We start from the raw sequence: 13,396 nt of genomic DNA, 5'->3' as shown, positions 1-13,396 counted from the left end.
TGTTTCCACCGAAAAACATTTCAGGGGATCACTTGCAACAGTTTGCCAACATTTTTGAGTGAATTGCAGAACGTCAGATTTTTGCTGAAATTGTGACCGCGCGGCTTAGGGATTTTTTCAAAAAAAGTTGTTCAGACGTCAAGGGCTAATTCTGTTTCTGATGATAAAAACCCATCTGTTTCCACCTAAAAATATTTCAGCGGATCACTTGAAACAGTTTGCCAACATTTTTGAGTGAATTGCAGAACGTCACATTTTTGCTGAAATTGTGACCGCGCGGTTTAGGGATTTTTTCAAAAAAAGGTGTTAAGACGTCGAGGGCTGATTCTGTTCCCGATGATAAAAACCCATCTGTTTCCACCGAAAAAATATTTCAGCGGATCACTTGAAACTGTTTGCCAACATTTTTGAGTGAATTGCAGAACATCAGATTTTTGCTGAAATTGTGAAAGCGCGGGTTAGGGATTTTTTCAAAAAAAGTGGTTCAGACGTCAAGGTCTAATTCTGTTTCCGATGATAAAAACCCATCTGTTTCCACCTAAAAATATTTGAGCGGATCACTTGAAACAGTTTGCCAACATTTTTGAGTGAATTGCAGAACGTCAGATTTTTGCTGAAATTGTGACCGCGCGGTTTAGGGATTTTTTCAAAAAAAGTTGTTAAGACGTCAAGGTCTAATTCTGTTTCCGATGATAAAAACCCATCTGTTTCCACGGAAAAAACATTTCAGGGGATCACTTGAAACTGTTTGCCAACATTTTTGAGTGAACTGCAGAACGTCAGATTTTGAGCAGAAATTGTGACCGCGCGGCTTAGGGATTTTTACAAAAAAAATTGTTCGGACGTCAAGGGCTAATTCTGTTTCCGATGATAAAAACCCATCTGTTTCCACCGAAAAACATTTCAGGGGATCACTTGCAACAGTTTGCCAACATTTTTGAGTGAATTGCAGAACGTCAGATGTTGAGAACAAATTGTGACCGCGCGGCTTAGGGATTTTTTAAAAAAAGTTGTTCTGACGTCGAGGGCTGATTCTGTTTCCGATGATAAAAACCCATCTCTTTCCACCGAAAAACATTTCAGGGGATCACTTGCAACAGTTTGCCAACATTTTTGAGTGAATTGCAGAACGTCAGATTTTGAGAACAAATTGTGACCGCGCGGCTTAGGGATTTTTTCAAAAAAAGTTGTTCAGACGTCGAGGGCTAATTCTGTTTCCGATGATAAAAACCCATCTGTTTCCATCGAAAAACATTTCAGGGGATCACTTGCAACAGTTTGCCAACATTTTTGAGTGAATTGCAGAACGTCAGATTTTGAGAAGAAATTGTGACCGCGAGGCTTAGGGATTTTTTCAAAAGAAGTTGTTCAGAGGTCGAGGTCTAATTCTGTTTCCGATGATAAAAACCCATCTGTTTCCACCGAAAAACATTTCAGGGCATCACTTGCAACAGTTTGTCAACATTTTTGAGTGAATTGCAGAACGTCAGATTTTGAGAAGAAATTGTGACCACGCGGCTTAGGGATTTTTTCAAAAAAAGTTGTTCAGACGTCGAGGGCTAATTCTGTTTCCGATGATAAAAACCCATCTGTTTCCACCGAAAAACATTTCAGGGGATCACTTGCAACAGTTTGCCAACATTTTAATGTGAATTGCAGAACGTCAGATTTTTAGCAGAAATTGTGACCGCGAGCCTTAGGGATTTTTTCAAAAAAAGTTGTTCAGACGTCAAGGGCTAATTCTGTTTCTGATGATAAAAACCCATCTGTTTCCACCGAAAAACATTTCAGGGGATCACTTGCAACAGTTTGCCAACATTTTTGAGTGAATTGCAGAACGTCAGATTTTTGCTGAAATTGTGACCGCGCGGCTTAGGGATTTTTTCAAAAAAAGTTGTTCAGACGTCAAGGGCTAATTCTGTTTCTGATGATAAAAACCCATCTGTTTCCACCTAAAAATATTTCAGCGGATCACTTGAAACAGTTTGCCAACATTTTTGAGTGAATTGCAGAACGTCAGATTTTTGCTGAAATTGTGACCGCGCGGTTTAGGGATTTTTTCAAAAAAAGGTGTTAAGACGTCGAGGGCTGATTCTGTTCCCGATGATAAAAACCCATCTGTTTCCACCGAAAAAATATTTCAGCGGATCACTTGAAACTGTTTGCCAACATTTTTGAGTGAATTGCAGAACGTCAGATTTTTGCTGAAATTGTGAAAGCGCGGGTTAGGGATTTTTTCAAAAAAAGTGGTTCAGACGTCAAGGTCTAATTCTGTTTCCGATGATAAAAACCCATCTGTTTCCACCTAAAAATATTTGAGCGGATCACTTGAAACAGTTTGCCAACATTTTTGAGTGAATTGCAGAACGTCAGATTTTTGCTGAAATTGTGACCGCGCGGTTTAGGGATTTTTTCAAAAAAAGTTGTTAAGACGTCAAGGTCTAATTCTGTTTCCGATGATAAAAACCCATCTGTTTCCACGGAAAAAACATTTCAGGGGATCACTTGAAACTGTTTGCCAACATTTTTGAGTGAACTGCAGAACGTCAGATTTTGAGCAGAAATTGTGACCGCGCGGCTTAGGGATTTTTACAAAAAAAATTGTTCGGACGTCAAGGGCTAATTCTGTTTCCGATGATAAAAACCCATCTGTTTCCACCGAAAAACATTTCAGGGGATCACTTGCAACAGTTTGCCAACATTTTTGAGTGAATTGCAGAACGTCAGATGTTGAGAACAAATTGTGACCGCGCGGCTTAGGGATTTTTTAAAAAAAGTTGTTCTGACGTCGAGGGCTGATTCTGTTTCCGATGATAAAAACCCATCTCTTTCCACCGAAAAACATTTCAGGGGATCACTTGCAACAGTTTGCCAACATTTTTGAGTGAATTGCAGAACGTCAGATTTTGAGAACAAATTGTGACCGCGCGGCTTAGGGATTTTTTCAAAAAAAGTTGTTCAGACGTCGAGGGCTAATTCTGTTTCCGATGATAAAAACCCATCTGTTTCCATCGAAAAACATTTCAGGGGATCACTTGCAACAGTTTGCCAACATTTTTGAGTGAATTGCAGAACGTCAGATTTTGAGAAGAAATTGTGACCGCGAGGCTTAGGGATTTTTTCAAAAGAAGTTGTTCAGAGGTCGAGGTCTAATTCTGTTTCCGATGATAAAAACCCATCTGTTTCCACCGAAAAACATTTCAGGGCATCACTTGCAACAGTTAGTCAACATTTTTGAGTGAATTGCAGAATATCAGATTTTGAGAAGAAATTGTGACCGCGCGGCTTAGGGATTTTTTCAAAAAAAGTTGTTCAGACGTCGAGGGATAATTCTGTTTCCAATGATAAAAACCCATCTGTTTCCACCAAAAAACATTTCAGGGGATCACTTGCAACAGTTTGCCAACATTTTTCAGTGAATTGCAGAACGTCAGATTTTTGCTGAAATTGTGACCGCGCGGTTTAGGGATTTTTTCAAAAAAAGTTGTTAAGACGTCAAGGTCTAATTCTGTTTCCGATGATAAAAACCCATCTGTTTGCACGGAAAAAACATTTCAGGGGATCACTTGAAACTGTATGCCAACATTTTTGAGTGAACTGCAGAACGTCAGATTTTGAGCAGAAATTGTGACCGCGCGGCTTAGGGATTTTTACAAAAAAAATTGTTCGGACGTCAAGGGCTAATTCTGTTTCCGATGATAAAAACCCATCTGTTTCCACCGAAAAACATTTCAGGGGATCACTTCCAACAGTTTGCCAACATTTTTGAGTGAATTGCAGAACGTCAGATTTTGAGAACAAATTGAGACCGCGCGGCTTAGGGATTTTTACAAAAAAAGTTGTTCAGACGTCAAGGGCTAATTCTGTTCCCGATGATAAAAACCCATCTGTTTCCACCGAAAAACATTTCAGGGGATCACTTGCAACAGTTTGCCAACATTTTTGAGTGAATTGCAGAACGTCAGATGTTGAGAACAAATTGTGACCGCGCGGCTTAGGGATTTTTTTAAAAAAGTTGTTCTGACGTCGAGGGCTGATTCTGTTTCCGATGATAAAAACCCATCTCTTTCCACCGAAAAACATTTCAGGGGATCACTTGCAACAGTTTGCCAACATTTTTGAGTGAATTGCAGAACGTCAGATTTTGAGAACAAATTGTGACCGCGCGGCTTAGGGATTTTTTCAAAAAAAGTTGTTCAGACGTCGAGGGCTAATTCTGTTTCCGATGATAAAAACCCATCTGTTTCCATCGAAAAACATTTCAGGGGATCACTTGCAACAGTTTGCCAACATTTTTGAGTGAATTGCAGAACGTCAGATTTTGAGAAGAAATTGTGACCGCGAGGCTTAGGGATTTTTTCAAAAGAAGTTGTTCAGAGGTCGAGGTCTAATTCTGTTTCCGATGATAAAAACCCATCTGTTTCCACCGAAAAACATTTCAGGGCATCACTTGCAACAGTTAGTCAACATTTTTGAGTGAATTGCAGAATATCAGATTTTGAGAAGAAATTGTGACCGCGCGGCTTAGGGATTTTTTCAAAAAAAGTTGTTCAGACGTCGAGGGATAATTCTGTTTCCAATGATAAAAACCCATCTGTTTCCACCAAAAAACATTTCAGGGGATCACTTGCAACAGTTTGCCAACATTTTTCAGTGAATTGCAGAACGTCAGATTTTTGCTGAAATTGTGACCGCGCGGTTTAGGGATTTTTTCAAAAAAAGTTGTTAAGACGTCAAGGTCTAATTCTGTTTCCGATGATAAAAACCCATCTGTTTGCACGGAAAAAACATTTCAGGGGATCACTTGAAACTGTATGCCAACATTTTTGATTGAACTGCAGAACGTCAGATTTTGAGCAGAAATTGTGACCGCGCGGCTTAGGGATTTTTACAAAAAAAATTGTTCGGACGTCAAGGGCTAATTCTGTTTCCGATGATAAAAACCCATCTGTTTCCACCGAAAAACATTTCAGGGGATCACTTCCAACAGTTTGCCAACATTTTTGAGTGAATTGCAGAACGTCAGATTTTGAGAACAAATTGAGACCGCGCGGTTTAGGGATTTTTTCAAAAAAAGGTGTTAAGACGTCGAGGGCTGATTCTGTTCCCGATGATAAAAACCCATCTGTTTCCACCGAAAAAATATTTCAGCGGATCACTTGAAACTGTTTGCCAACATTTTTGAGTGAATTGCAGAACGTCAGATTTTTGCTGAAATTGTGAAAGCGCGAGTTAGGGATTTTTTCAAAAAAAGTGGTTCAGACGTCAAGGTCTAATTCTGTTTCCGATGATAAAAACCCATCTGTTTCCACCTAAAAATATTTGAGCGGATCACTTGAAACAGTTTGCCAACATTTTTGAGTGAATTGCAGAACGTCAGATTTTTGCTGAAATTGTGACCGCGCGGTTTAGGGATTTTTTCAAAAAAAGTTGTTAAGACGTCAAGGTCTAATTCTGTTTCCGATGATAAAAACCCATCTGTTTCCACGGAAAAAACATTTCAGGGGATCACTTGAAACTGTTTGCCAACATTTTTGAGTGAACTGCAGAACGTCAGATTTTGAGCAGAAATTGTGACCGCGCGGCTTAGGGATTTTTACAAAAAAAATTGTTCGGACGTCAAGGGCTAATTCTGTTTCGATGATAAAAACCCATCTGTTTCCACCGAAAAACATTTCAGGGGATCACTTGCAACAGTTTGCCAACATTTTTGAGTGAATTGCAGAACGTCAGATGTTAAGAACAAATTGTGACCGCGCGGCTTAGGGATTTTTTAAAAAAAGTTGTTCTGACGTCGAGGGCTGATTCTGTTTCCGATGATAAAAACCCATCTCTTTCCACCGAAAAACATTTCAGGGGATCACTTGCAACAGTTTGCCAACATTTTTGAGTGAATTGCAGAACGTCAGATTTTGAGAACAAATTGTGACCGCGCGGCTTAGGGATTTTTTCAAAAAAAGTTGTTCAGACGTCGAGGGCTAATTCTGTTTCCGATGACAAAAACCCATCTGTTTCCATCGAAAAACATTTCAGGGGATCACTTGCAACAGTTTGCCAACATTTTTGAGTGAATTGCAGAACGTCAGATTTTGAGAAGAAATTGTGACCGCGAGGCTTAGGGATTTTTTCAAAAGAAGTTGTTCAGAGGTCGAGGTCTAATTCTGTTTCCGATGATAAAAACCCATCTGTTTCCACCGAAAAACATTTCAGGGCATCACTTGCAACAGTTTGTCAACATTTTTGAGTGAATTGCAGAACGTCAGATTTTGAGAAGAAATTGTGACCACGCGGCTTAGGGATTTTTTCAAAAAAAGTTGTTCAGACGTCGAGGGCTAATTCTGTTTCCGATGATAAAAACCCATCTGTTTCCACCGAAAAACATTTCAGGGGATCACTTGCAACAGTTTGCCAACATTTTAATGTGAATTGCAGAACGTCAGATTTTTAGCAGAAATTGTGACCGCGAGCCTTAGGGATTTTTTCAAAAAAAGTTGTTCAGACGTCAAGGGCTAATTCTGTTTCTGATGATAAAAACCCATCTGTTTCCACCGAAAAACATTTCAGGGGATCACTTGCAACAGTTTGCCAACATTTTTGAGTGAATTGCAGAACGTCAGATTTTTGCTGAAATTGTGACCGCGCGGCTTAGGGATTTTTTCAAAAAAAGTTGTTCAGACGTCAAGGGCTAATTCTGTTTCTGATGATAAAAACCCATCTGTTTCCACCTAAAAATATTTCAGCGGATCACTTGAAACAGTTTGCCAACATTTTTGAGTGAATTGCAGAACGTCAGATTTTTGCTGAAATTGTGACCGCGCGGTTTAGGGATTTTTTCAAAAAAAGGTGTTAAGACGTCGAGGGCTGATTCTGTTCCCGATGATAAAAACCCATCTGTTTCCACCGAAAAAATATTTCAGCGGATCACTTGAAACTGTTTGCCAACATTTTTGAGTGAATTGCAGAACGTCAGATTTTTGCTGAAATTGTGAAAGCGCGGGTTAGGGATTTTTTCAAAAAAAGTGGTTCAGACATCAAGGTCTAATTCTGTTTCCGATGATAAAAACCCATCTGTTTCCACCTAAAAATATTTGAGCGGATCACTTGAAACAGTTTGCCAACATTTTTGAGTGAATTGCAGAACGTCAGATTTTTGCTGAAATTGTGACCGCGCGGTTTAGGGATTTTTTCAAAAAAAGTTGTTAAGACGTCAAGGTCTAATTCTGTTTCCGATGATAAAAACCCATCTGTTTCCACGGAAAAAACATTTCAGGGGATCACTTGAAACTGTTTGCCAACATTTTTGAGTGAACTGCAGAACGTCAGATTTTGAGCAGAAATTGTGACCGCGCGGCTTAGGGATTTTTACAAAAAAAATTGTTCGGACGTCAAGGGCTAATTCTGTTTCCGATGATAAAAACCCATCTGTTTCCACCGAAAAACATTTCAGGGCATCACTTGCAACAGTTAGTCAACATTTTTGAGTGAATTGCAGAATATCAGATTTTGAGAAGAAATTGTGACCGCGCGGCTTAGGGATTTTTTCAAAAAAAGTTGTTCAGACGTCGAGGGATAATTCTGTTTCCAATGATAAAAACCCATCTGTTTCCACCAAAAAACATTTCAGGGGATCACTTGCAACAGTTTGCCAACATTTTTCAGTGAATTGCAGAACGTCAGATTTTTGCTGAAATTGTGACCGCGCGGTTTAGGGATTTTTTCAAAAAAAGTTGTTAAGACGTCAAGGTCTAATTCTGTTTCCGATGATAAAAACCCATCTGTTTGCACGGAAAAAACATTTCAGGGGATCACTTGAAACTGTATGCCAACATTTTTGAGTGAACTGCAGAACGTCAGATTTTGAGCAGAAATTGTGACCGCGCGGCTTAGGGATTTTTACAAAAAAAATTGTTCGGACGTCAAGGGCTAATTCTGTTTCCGATGATAAAAACCCATCTGTTTCCACCGAAAAACATTTCAGGGGATCACTTCCAACAGTTTGCCAACATTTTTGAGTGAATTGCAGAACGTCAGATTTTGAGAACAAATTGAGACCGCGCGGCTTAGGGATTTTTACAAAAAAAGTTGTTCAGACGTCAAGGGCTAATTCTGTTCCCGATGATAAAAACCCATCTGTTTCCACCGAAAAACATTTCAGGGGATCACTTGCAACAGTTTGCCAACATTTTTGAGTGAATTGCAGAACGTCAGATGTTGAGAACAAATTGTGACCGCGCGGCTTAGGGATTTTTTTAAAAAAGTTGTTCTGACGTCGAGGGCTGATTCTGTTTCCGATGATAAAAACCCATCTCTTTCCACCGAAAAACATTTCAGGGGATCACTTGCAACAGTTTGCCAACATTTTTGAGTGAATTGCAGAACGTCAGATTTTGAGAACAAATTGTGACCGCGCGGCTTAGGGATTTTTTCAAAAAAAGTTGTTCAGACGTCGAGGGATAATTCTGTTTCCGATGATAAAAACCCATCTGTTTCCATCGAAAAACATTTCAGGGGATCACTTGCAACAGTTTGCCAACATTTTTGAGTGAATTGCAGAACGTCAGATGTTGAGAACAAATTGTGACCGCGCGGCTTAGGGATTTTTTCAAAAAAAGTTGTTCAGAGGTCAAGGGCTGATTCTGTTTCCGATGATAAAAACCCATCTGTTTCCACCGAAAAACATTTCAGGGGATCACTTGCAACAGTTTGCCAACATTTTTCAGTGAATTGCAGAACGTCAGATTTTTGCTGAAATTGTGACCGCGCGGCTTAGGGATTTTTTCAAAAAAAGTTGTTCAGACGTCGAGGGTAAATTCTGTTTCCGATGATAAAAACCCATCTGTTTCCACCGAAAAACATTTCAGGGGATCACTTGCAACAGTTTGCCAACATTTTTGAGTGAATTGCAGAACGTCAGATTTTGAGAAGAAATTGTGACCGCGAGGCTTAGGGATTTTTTCAAAAGAAGTTGTTCAGACGTCGAGGTCTAATTCTGTTTCCGATGATAAAAACCCATCTGTTTCCACCGAAAAACATTTCAGGGGATCACTTGCAACAGTTAGTCAACATTTTTGAGTGAATTGCAGAATGTCAGATTTTGAGAAGAAATTGTGACCGCGCGGCTTAGGGATTTTTTCAAAAAAAGTTGTTCAGACGTCGAGGGATAATTCTGTTTCCAATGATAAAAACCCATCTGTTTCCACCAAAAAAACATTTCAGGGGATCACTTGCAACAGTTTCCCAACATTTTTCAGTGAATTGCAGAACGTCAGATTTTTAGCAGAAATTGTGACCGCGCGGCTTAGGGATTTTTTCAAAAAAAGTTGTTCAGACGTCGAGGGCTAATTCTGTTTCCGATGATAAAAACCCATCTGTTTCCAACGAAAAACATTTCAGGGGATCACTTGCAACAGTTTGTCAACATTTTTGAGTGAATTGCAGAACGTCAGATTTTTGCTGAAATTGTGACCGCGCGGCTTAGGGATTTTTTCAAAAAAAGTTGTTCAGACGTCGAGGGATAATTTTGTTTCCAATGATAAAAACCCATCTGTTTCCACCAAAAAACATTTCAGGGGATCACTTGCAACAGTTTGCCAACATTTTTCAGTGAATTGCAGAACGTCAGATTTTTAGCAGAAATTGTGACCGCGCGGCTTAGGGATTTTTTCAAAAAAAGTTGTTCAGACGTCGAGGGCTAATTCTGTTTCCGATGATAAAAACCCATCTGTTTCCAACGAAAAACATTTCAGGGGATCACTTGCAACAGTTTGTCAACATTTTTGAGTGAATTGCAGAACGTCAGATTTTGAGAAGAAATTGTGACCACGCGGCTTAGGGATTTTTTCAAAAAAAGTTGTTCAGACGTCGAGGGCTAATTCTGTTTCCGATGATAAAAACCCATCTGTTTCCACCGAAAAACATTTCAGGGGATCACTTGCAACAGTTTGCCAACATTTTAATGTGAATTGCAGAACGTCAGATTTTTAGCAGAAATTGTGACCGCGAGCCTTAGGGATTTTTTCAAAAAAAGTTGTTCAGACGTCAAGGGCTAATTCTGTTTCTGATGATAAAAACCCATCTGTTTCCACCGAAAAACATTTCAGGGGATCACTTGCAACAGTTTGCCAACATTTTAATGTGAATTGCAGAACGTCAGATTTTTTGCTGAAATTGTGACCGCGCGGCTTAGGGATTTTTTCAAAAAAAGTTGTTCAGACGTCAAGGGCTAATTCTGTTTCTGATGATAAAAACCCATCTGTTTCCACCTAAAAATATTTCAGCGGATCACTTGAAACAGTTTGCCAACATTTTTGAGTGAATTGCAGAACGTCAGATTTTTGCTGAAATTGTGACCGCGCGGTTTAGGGATTTTTTCAAAAAAAGGTGTTAAGACGTCGAGGGCTGATTCTGTTCCCGATGATAAAAACCCATCTGTTTCCACCGAAAAAATATTTCAGCGGATCACTTGAAACTGTTTGCCAACATTTTTGAGTGAATTGCAGAACGTCAGATTTTTGCTGAAATTGTGAAAGCGCGGGTTAGGGATTTTTTCAAAAAAAGTGGTTCAGACGTCAAGGTCTAATTCTGTTTCCGATGATAAAAACCCATCTGTTTCCACCTAAAAATATTTGAGCGGATCACTTGAAACAGTTTGCCAACATTTTTGAGTGAATTGCAGAACGTCAGATTTTTGCTGAAATTGTGACCGCGCGGTTTAGGGATTTTTTCAAAAAAAGTTGTTAAGACGTCAAGGTCTAATTCTGTTTCCGATGATAAAAACCCATCTGTTTCCACGGAAAAAACATTTCAGGGGATCACTTGAAACTGTTTGCCAACATTTTTGAGTGAATTGCAGAACGTCAGATGTTGAGAACAAATTGTGACCGCGCGGCTTAGGGATTTTTACAAAAAAAATTGTTCGGACGTCAAGGGCTGATTCTGTTTCCGATGATAAAAACCCATCTCTTTCCACCGAAAAACATTTCAGGGGATCACTTGCAACAGTTTGCCAACATTTTTGAGTGAATTGCAGAACGTCAGATTTTGAGAACAAATTGTGACCGCGCGGCTTAGGGATTTTTTCAAAAAAAGTTGTTCAGAGGTCGAGGTCTAATTCTGTTTCCGATGATAAAAACCCATCTGTTTCCATCGAAAAACATTTCAGGGGATCACTTGCAACAGTTTGTCAACATTTTTGAGTGAATTGCAGAACGTCAGATTTTGAGAAGAAATTGTGACCACGCGGTTTAGGGATTTTTTCAAAAAAAGTTTTTCAGACGTCGAGGGATAATTCTGTTTCCAATGATAAAAACCCATCTGTTTCCACCAAAAAACATTTCAGGGGATCACTTGCAACAGTTTGCCAACATTTTTCAGTGAATTGCAGAACGTCAGATTTTTGCTGAAATTGTGAAAGCGCGGGTTAGGGATTTTTTCAAAAAAAAGTGGTTCAGACGTCAAGGTCTAATTCTGTTTCCGATGATAAAAACCCATCTGTTTCCACCTAAAAATATTTGAGCGGATCACTTGAAACAGTTTGCCAACATTTTTGAGTGAATTGCAGAACGTCAGATTTTTGCTGAAATTGTGACCGCGCGGTTTAGGGATTTTTTCAAAAAAAGTTGTTAAGACGTCAAGGTCTAATTCTGTTTCCGATGATAAAAACCCATCTGTTTCCACGGAAAAAACATTTCAGGGGATCACTTGAAACTGTTTGCCAACATTTTTGAGTGAACTGCAGAACGTCAGATTTTGAGCAGAAATTGTGACCGCGCGGCTTAGGGATTTTTACAAAAAAAATTGTTCGGACGTCAAGGGCTAATTCTGTTTCCGATGATAAAAACCCATCTGTTTCCACCGAAAAACATTTCAGGGCATCACTTGCAACAGTTAGTCAACATTTTTGAGTGAATTGCAGAATATCAGATTTTGAGAAGAAATTGTGACCGCGCGGCTTAGGGATTTTTTCAAAAAAAGTTGTTCAGACGTCGAGGGATAATTCTGTTTCCAATGATAAAAACCCATCTGTTTCCACCAAAAAACATTTCAGGGGATCACTTGCAACAGTTTGCCAACATTTTTCAGTGAATTGCAGAACGTCAGATTTTTGCTGAAATTGTGACCGCGCGGTTTAGGGATTTTTTCAAAAAAAGTTGTTAAGACGTCAAGGTCTAATTCTGTTTCCGATGATAAAAACCCATCTGTTTGCACGGAAAAAACATTTCAGGGGATCACTTGAAACTGTATGCCAACATTTTTGAGTGAACTGCAGAACGTCAGATTTTGAGCAGAAATTGTGACCGCGCGGCTTAGGGATTTTTACAAAAAAAATTGTTCGGACGTCAAGGGCTAATTCTGTTTCCGATGATAAAAACCCATCTGTTTCCACCGAAAAACATTTCAGGGGATCACTTCCAACAGTTTGCCAACATTTTTGAGTGAATTGCAGAACGTCAGATTTTGAGAACAAATTGAGACCGCGCGGCTTAGGGATTTTTACAAAAAAAGTTGTTCAGACGTCAAGGGCTAATTCTGTTCCCGATGATAAAAACCCATCTGTTTCCACCGAAAAACATTTCAGGGGATCACTTGCAACAGTTTGCCAACATTTTTGAGTGAATTGCAGAACGTCAGATGTTGAGAACAAATTGTGACCGCGCGGCTTAGGGATTTTTTTAAAAAAGTTGTTCTGACGTCGAGGGCTGATTCTGTTTCCGATGATAAAAACCCATCTCTTTCCACCGAAAAACATTTCAGGGGATCACTTGCAACAGTTTGCCAACATTTTTGAGTGAATTGCAGAACGTCAGATTTTGAAAACAAATTGTGACCGCGCGGCTTAGGGATTTTTTCAAAAAAAGTTGTTCAGACGTCGAGGGATAATTCTGTTTCCGATGATAAAAACCCATCTGTTTCCATCGAAAAACATTTCAGGGGATCACTTGCAACAGTTTGCCAACATTTTTGAGTGAATTGCAGAACGTCAGATGTTGAGAACAAATTGTGACCGCGCGGCTTAGGGATTTTTTCAAAAAAAGTTGTTCAGAGGTCAAGGGCTGATTCTGTTTCCGATGATAAAAACCCATCTGTTTCCACCGAAAAACATTTCAGGGGATCACTTGCAACAGTTTGCCAACATTTTTGAGTGAATTGCAGAACGTCAGATTTTTGCTGAAATTGTGACCGCGCGGCTTAGGGATTTTTTCAAAAAAAGTTGTTCAGACGTCGAGGGTAAATTCTGTTTCCGATGATAAAAACCCATCTGTTTCCACCGAAAAACATTTCAGGGGATCACTTGCAACAGTTTGCCAACATTTTTGAGTGAATTGCAGAACGTCAGATTTTGAGAAGAAATTGTGACCGCGAGGCTTAGGGATTTTTTCAAAAGAAGTTGTTCAGA

The sequence above is a fragment of the Podarcis vaucheri genome (assembly GCF_965113315.1).
Source record: "Podarcis vaucheri genome assembly, chromosome: 2".
NCBI lineage: Eukaryota > Metazoa > Chordata > Lepidosauria > Squamata > Lacertidae > Podarcis > Podarcis vaucheri.
The sequence above is the reverse complement of the archived record's forward strand: the minus strand, read 5'-3'. Positions refer to the sequence as shown.